Below are 7,777 nucleotides of genomic sequence, written 5' to 3'. Positions count from 1 at the left end.
CCCGCCCCCCGCCCCGCTCCACCGCGCGCCCCAGCACCACCCTCTGCCCCCCCACCGCGCGCGTCTGCCCTTCCCATTGGTTGAGCCTCCCCGGGAGCTCCCCCCGCCACCGCCCGGCCCCTCGCTCCGCCCAGGAGCCCCGGACGCGCGTGCCCCGAAGAGGTAGGGGAGCCGTGGGGACAGGTGCGAGGGCCGGCCTGGAAGCAGCAAGGGAGGGGCTGCGGATCTCGCCCTCGCCCCGGGATCCGTAGGGCTTCGTAACCTGATCAGAAGGGGGAGAACCAGTCCCTTAGGATGGCCAGCCACGCCAAGGACCGGCCTAGGCACGCCGCTTGCTCCCAGTGCCCGTCTGTCGGTGGGGTAGTTGGGATGAGGACTGGGCGGACGGAGAGTGGAGAGATGGGAATGCGGAGGCAATCTGGAAGTTCCAGGCCAGCCGCGATCTGAGATAACGGTCGTGAGATTTAGAAGGGTACATAACCAGAACAGGGTCGCCCCCAACACACACACACACACACACACACACTCCACCCCCACCCACTCTGGGATTGCTCCGGGCTTCCCAGGTAGATGCACAGAGGGGCATTCTAACACGAGATCCAGTCTCCTGGCTGTGGCATGAAAGGCCCTCAAGCGCAAGATTCCAGTCTGGGGTTTCCAGTGTGTGAACGGCACGCCCCACGCGCCCCCACCCCCCCGCCTCCTCTGCACCCCCCTTCCCTCCCCTCCCCACCGCAACTCCAGACTGGCCTCCCAGACCCAATCCTCCGGCTGGACACGGACTCTAGGTTCGGTCGCGGGGAGGCAACCCAGCCCCGCGGAAACCCCTGGCCTTAGCAGCAGGCCCTTCCCCCCTCCAGCTGGCTCCTTCCAGCTGCAGCTCCCTTATTTAGGCAAGGAAGCCTGAGGATGATCAAGGGCAAGCAGGGTGTCTGCCGGCCGCCTGCCCACCGCCGCCTGGGTCTACATGAGGGACTTCCGGACGGCGATGCCTCTGGCCTGAGCAGCCAAACAGAGCCTACGGTAGCCAGGACTAGCAGACAAGTGTTGACAGCTGAGTGACTAGCGGAGGAGGAGTCAGCAGCTGAACAGCCCGGACCTGGGTACCCTCCCGCTGCCGCCGAGATCAGAGACCTGTCTAGAAGGACTGGGGCCATGTGCTGGCCGCTGAGGGCTTGCAGCTGCCTCTGTCCTTGAAGCAATGGGTGGGTCTTGTCACCAGGGAGACCCATCATGAAACATGGGGGTAGGGAAGGAACAAAGGACAGAGGGGGAACAAATTTTAAAAGCTGGATCTGAAAGGAGTAAGAAAGGCCCAGAAAGAGAGAGAGAGAGAGAGGTCTTGTTAAACCACCCTACTCCGACTCTGGCCTTCCAACCAAGAGCAAAGAGACTGAAACACTAGGGTCAAATGGACCCACTGACCGGCAGATGACATCCCCTTTTTCTTTGCTGGTGGGTGAGCAGTGACTCAGGAAGGCAGCCAGTGGGAGAGGAGGAGGTGGCTTTAAAAGATGCTAAAAAAGACCAGAGGCTCTCCTGCCTATACAGTCATCCTTTAGCTTCCCTCCACCCCAGCGGCTTCCTCACTCACACCCAAGATGCCCAGGGTCTCCAGCGCCAGAGGCTTCCCTCCCTTGCCAACTTCACTTCAGACATATCAACACTCCTGGCTACTGGGTAGAGCCCAGTCTGTGACTGCCTCAGCCTCCCCTTCCCACCGGAGATTCCTTGATTGCTGTGTTGCCTGTGATCAATCCAGGAAGATTTACATTTACTTGAAGTTTCCCGCCCCTCTTCAGCAGGGTATTGAACATAGAGAGGGCCTGCAGTGTTGAATGGGCATATGGGAAAAGAAATGGGAAGGGACATTTGGAATCGCCCCCCTTCTCTCTGGACCTGCCACCTGTGCTTCCATCAGCGTAATCCATGTGTGGGGACAGGGCTCTTTTCCCAAAGGGAGGACACTGAAGTTGGAGGGACCCTTAGGCTTCCCCAAAGAGAGGAGCCCGAACAAAAAGAAGAGGCTGCATTGACAGTGAAATACACATTGGCTCCTCCCAGCTCCGAGAAAAAGACAATTAAGAGAGGAAAAAAAGTCTGAGGAAAACATCCTGCCCATCCCACTCTGCTCTTGCTCAGCCTGAGGGAGTCAAGCCAGGACTCCCAGAGAGGAAAAAAATTGAAGCCCGCTCCTCCTGAAACCCCCAAGGAGCAGGCAAGGCAAAAAGCTGGCAGAAGCCAGATCATTAGAGCAAGTGACAATCACAGAGAACAGTCAGGTGAATGCAAGCGAGACAGCTTGTGGAGAAATGGTTCCTCAGAAAACCCAGGAGAGGAAGAAGCGGCAAAACACTCCCTTGGTGTTCAAGGGGAAATTTAGACTGCATGGCAGAATAGAGATGTTTTCTTTTCTCTATTGGAGGAGAAGAGGATCGAAAAACTGTTTTCCCTTCACATGTGGATGCTCAGGGTTTGTTGATAGGAGTAAAGGGATGGAGGGTGGAACCCCCTTCAAATCTGTAGTCAAGAATCTGACTCCCTGGCCTACAGCTCAGTAAGATGCCAGTGGTACTCTCCACCCCTGGCCCATAACCAAAGTCTTCTCCCACCAGTCCGGCACTCACCATTGATCAGACATTTTCCTTGGCTTGGCAGGGTCAAACGGAGCAAATAAGGCACGGAAGACTAGGATTCCAGATTCCTGACTCCTAATTCTGGTTCTGGTAATAGGAAAATCAACAAATGCTTACTGGGACCTCCTATGTGCTGGGCTCTGTGCCAAATGTGATAGGGGAACAGAAGGAATAAGCCAGTATCCCTCCTCCAGGGATTCACAGTTTAGTAGAGGCCAGAGAGAGGCAGTCGACAGGCAAAACCCAACAATCTGTGGTGTGTGCTGTGGGATTACAGTCCCGGCTAGAGAAATCTGGGTGAACCCTAGGAAGGAAGGAAGAAATGGTTGCAGAGCATTGCAAGTAAAGGGGACACGAGCCAAAGCGCAGAGATGGGAGGACAGAGAACATGTCAGGGGGAAACTGATGAGATGGCAGTGGAGCAATAGGCTGGAGCAATTGTAGAGAGTAGGTAAGAGCTCAGTTCCTAACCAAAAGGTTGACTGAAACCACCAGCTGCTCCACAGAAGAAGATGTGGCCATCTGTTTCCATAAAGATTGGTGGCCTTGGAAACCCTCTGAGCAATTCTACTCCGTGGCCACTCTGAGTCAGAGTCAATGCAATGGCAGTGGGTGGGGTTTGGGGTTTGGAGGAGTATGCACTTCATTCTGTATGCAAAGAGAGCACACTGAAGGGCCTGTGAGCACAGCTGAAATGTGCTTCCCATGTATGCAGAAGTTCTGTACAGACAGATCCCAGTGGGTATTCAATAAAAGTTTATTGAGTTAGTAAAATATGTACAATCGTTGGAGAAATTAAAGTAGACATGAAGTGTTATCTATTGTTACCTAATATCCATACCCCAGGTTGACAATAGTGTTTATTTTGCTCATAAGTCTGCAGTTTGGTAAGGGTTCGTGTCAGGATTGGATGCTGAAAGGTTCATTCACCCAGTTTTGGTGGTTGGGCTAGTTGTCATCTAGGACCTCAAATAGGGCTGTGTCCAGAACACCTCCCTGAAGTCTTTCCACGCAGCTGCACTGCTTCCTGATCTTATGGTGGCTGGGTTCCAAGGATCAGTGTCCAAGTAAAATACCAAACAGATGATGCTCGCCCTCATGAAGAGGTCACTGAAGATATGGGGGCTATAGCAAAGTGTGGTGAAGAAACCAGGTGATGTCTGGCTATCAGAAATAATTACATCTGGAGGTCTTAAAGGCTTGTCTTAACAAGTAGCTATCTAAGTGAGACATCAACTAAGTACGCATGGAAGAACACCAGTCTGTGGGATCCAAGGAGCGTGAATTTTAAAAACCCAAATCTGAATGAGGGAATGGCATCAGAGCATAAATTGTGAATCCCTGATTTGCAGAAGGCTATGGATGACAGTGGAAGCCCAAAATCCATTTGCAGTAATCCTCCAGTGAGTCCCCTCTGATCATATTCAGGGGGTGTGAATAGCTGTGCTATCAGACAGAAAGCATTGTAAAGTTGATTGTGGCAGATGTAGTTAGGTTAAAATATAATCCCTTATCATTTGATCTCCTTTTGAACCATTTTAAAGTTGTTTTGGTTTTTAATGTTTTATGCTTTCTTTTTGGCTGGGACTTTTGTATGTTTTCTCTGTTTCTATGTTTTGTTGGGACTTGTTTGTTCATGTTTTTGTTTTGTATGATTTTCTGTATATGCAATCCAGGATGGTAGATTGATAGACAGTAACCGGATTGATAATTGCCTAGGGGCATGGCAGGAGAGGATTGGAGGGAATGCAGACCTGGCAACAATGAGGATGAGAAAAAAATGTTCTGGAGTTGACTATGGTAATGATTGCACAAATCCTAATACTGGATGCTTAAATTGTATGACATGGGGAATATATGCCAATAAAATATTTTTATTAAAATATTTTTAAGACCAAGCAGAAGTTGCATCACTTGTGATGACCGCAAAATCACATCCCCAGCAATGAAAAATAGAGGCACATTTAGGGTCCCCAATCCATAGCATAAGCACACTATCAAACATAATGAAAAACACACAGAGCAGAGAGCAGAATAGATGATTGGGATCCCCTAAACATAAAAAACGTATTGCATCAAAAGATTTCGACAAATGAGTAAGAAAAGAACCCACAGACTGGGGGGAAATGTTTTGGCAATAACAAGTAACTCTAAAACCTTAGAAAACTCCAACAACTCAATGAGAAAAAGATGAGTCATCCTATCTTAAGATATGCCGATCTAAACAGCTCACCAAGAAATCATTCAGTTGGCCAACAAATGTTAAAAAATGCTTGTGGTCACTACTACCCTTCCAAAAGAGATAAATCAAAACAATGATGCGATGCCACCTCAAACCAGAAGTAATATCAAAGCAAAAAAAAAAAAGCTGGAGAAGTTACAGAGAGAATGTAAACCTCATACACTGCTGGTGGGGACTGTAAAATAATGTATCAAATCATATGAAGCAGTATGGCACGTTCTCAAGCAATTGGAAGGAGAAATATTCTATGATCCGGCGATTGCACTACTTGGCATATACCCCACAGAACATGGCATGAACAGACACCCATGTTCTTTGCAGCCCTATTCACAAGAGGAAGAAGCTGGAAACAACCTAAATGCCCAGGGGTGTAAAATGGATAGTAAATTTTGATACATACACACACACAATGGGATACTATACATCATTAAAGAATAAGACTGGGAGGGTAGAGGGAGAGTGGGTTGGAAAGAGGGAACCGATTACAAGGAACTATATGTGACCTCCCTGGGGGATGGACAACCGAAAAGTGGGTGAAGGGAGACGTCGGACCAGGCAAGATATGACAAAATAATAATTTATAAATTATCAAGGGCTCATGAGGGAGGGGGCAGCGGGGAGGGAGGGGGAAAATGAGAACCTAATTCCGGGGGCTTAAGTGGAGAGGAAATGTTTTGAGAATGATGAGGGCAATGAATGTACAAATGCGCTTTACACAATTGATGTATGTATGGATTGTGATAAGAGTTGTATGAGCCCCTAAGAAAATGATTTTTTTTAAAAAGAATAAGAACAAAATTGTGAAAGATCTCATGATGTGAATGGATTTGGAGGACACGATGCTGAATGAAGTTAACAAACCATGAAAGGACAAACACTGTATGAGACCACTATTATAAAAAATATCAAGAAAAGGTTTTCATACCAAAAGAACAGACTTTGATGGTTACTAAGAGTAGGAGGGGAAAGGAGAAAAGGGAAAACATTAGGCTAGGGTAGACAGGTGTTAACTTGGGTGAAGGGAAAGATAATGTCATACAAGAAGGAGATGGGGGAAGGAAACGGGGCAAGTTACTGGAAGGTTTGATGCATTTTTAAGTTGAGTGCAAAAGAAAATGATGACCTGATATGTAAACCCCCCACCTAATTTACAATAAAAAGTTTGAAACAAACAAAAATGTCACACCCACAATGGATGGATGTATGGATTGTGATAAGAGTTGTACGAGCCCCCAATAAAATGATTTTTTTTAAATGTCACACCAAAAAAATTCTGCCATAATCATGCTCAACCAGTTCCAAGGAAACTGAACATAGACCCCTGCCTCTCAGCAGAAGAGTGTCGCTATCATATTGTAAGATAAGTACATCTGATGGAATATATTGGCACGACCATCTTTGAAAAGTACAGTCTGTCCCTTGAAGCTATTCAACAGTCCGAGTGAGAGATGCTGAAGACTTAAACCAGGTCAGAGGTGATCAAAAGGGGCCTATTTGTTGTCTAACTTTAAGAACATCACCTAATCTCATTTTCCTTACTTATAAAATGAGAAAATCAAATCAAATGAGAAAATCAAACAAGCCAATCTCTAAACTCCCTTCCAGCTCCAGCAAGGAGTGACCCCTGAACTCTACATAATCACACTCCCCACCCATCAATGGTTCCTCCGTCACCCCTCAATATTCATCTTCATCTCCACCTCCTGCCTCTTCTCTCCCATTCTGGGTGTGTTTAGGACTAATAAGTACTCTATTCCACATATTTCTTTTCCAGCGAGGTAGGAGACCCTAAAGGATAGGTGAAAAGACCCTCAGGAAAAGAATAATCATTCAAAGAGCATTTATTAATCACCTTATGTGTGCTCATCACTGAAACACGTGATGCAACCCCCATCTACAAGGAGTTCATTGTCTAACTGGAGAGAGGAGCTAATGGATACAAAATAGCACTGAAACAAGCTTGATTGACACCGACAACGACAACATGTGCAGGGGAGTTCAGAGGAGAGGGCTCTGTGTGGACTGAGACGGCCAGAAGGGCTTCGTGGGGAAGCTAGGACATCCTAGATCAGGGGTCCTCAAACTTTTTAAACAGGGGGCCAGTTCACTGTCCCTCAGACCCGTTGGAGGGCAGGACTATAGTTTAAAAAAAACTATGAACAAATTCCTATGCAGCCTGCACATATCTTATTTTTAAGTAATAAAACAAATGGGACAAAAACACCCGGGGGGGCTGGATAAATGTCCTCACCGGGCCGCATGTGGCCCGCGGGCTGTAGTTTGAGGACGCCTGTCCTAGATGGTGTTCATTTTCCCAGGCACAGAGGAGGGGGCCGAACATCTTCTTTTATTTTTTCCAGACTGCATCCACTCCCTCTCACGCTGCACAAAGGCAGAGAAGAACAATCAGCCATGGCAAATGGCAGCTGCAGTAAAGCAAGCACCCAGAGCTGGCTTCCTGCTCAGGAGAGAATGCCGCACCTCCTCCTTGTGGTGTTCAGTGGGCTACACAATCAGAGAAACTTCTCTAGTAGCGAACTACAGAAATGATCCCTGAAAGTAGAGTCTTCGTGAAGCAAGAGCCAAACAGAGGTCAGGTATGGGGTCCTCCCACCAACCTCTACTTACTCCCAAAAGAGAAAGAGGAGAGGCCCGTTTGTTTCCTTTGCCTGGCACTTCACAACCATCTGTCCCTTTGATGGAGGAATGGGTCTCAGTGGTCCAGACACAAGAAGGGGCTTCAAGTGAGGACCCAGAACGAAACAAATAGTAGAATCTCCACATAAGAGAGGATGGTGGGGAGGGGGGATCTGATTATAAGAAGGACTAGAAGACATTTACTAGATTTACTGAACTCCTACGATGAACTTGACATTAAAAGCAATAAAAATCGAGGCCT

General features: G+C 47.8%; 1 non-coding gene across 1 annotated transcript; it reads right to left on the bottom strand.

Annotated features, from left to right (window-relative positions):
• Positions 1-7,234: 7,234 nt before the first annotated feature.
• LOC115869639 lies at positions 7,235-7,447 on the bottom strand. Its single transcript, XR_004046299.1, has one exon. It is a non-coding gene; the product is annotated as a small nucleolar RNA U3 (small nucleolar RNA).
• Between the last annotated feature and the right edge of the window lie 330 nt (positions 7,448-7,777).

This window comes from Echinops telfairi, unplaced genomic scaffold (genome assembly GCF_000313985.2).
Source record: "Echinops telfairi isolate 266 unplaced genomic scaffold, ASM31398v2 ScPeMD7_31;HRSCAF=116, whole genome shotgun sequence".
NCBI lineage: Eukaryota > Metazoa > Chordata > Mammalia > Afrosoricida > Tenrecidae > Echinops > Echinops telfairi.
Note: the sequence above shows the minus strand (reverse complement) of the source record. Positions and strands in the feature narration are given on the sequence as shown.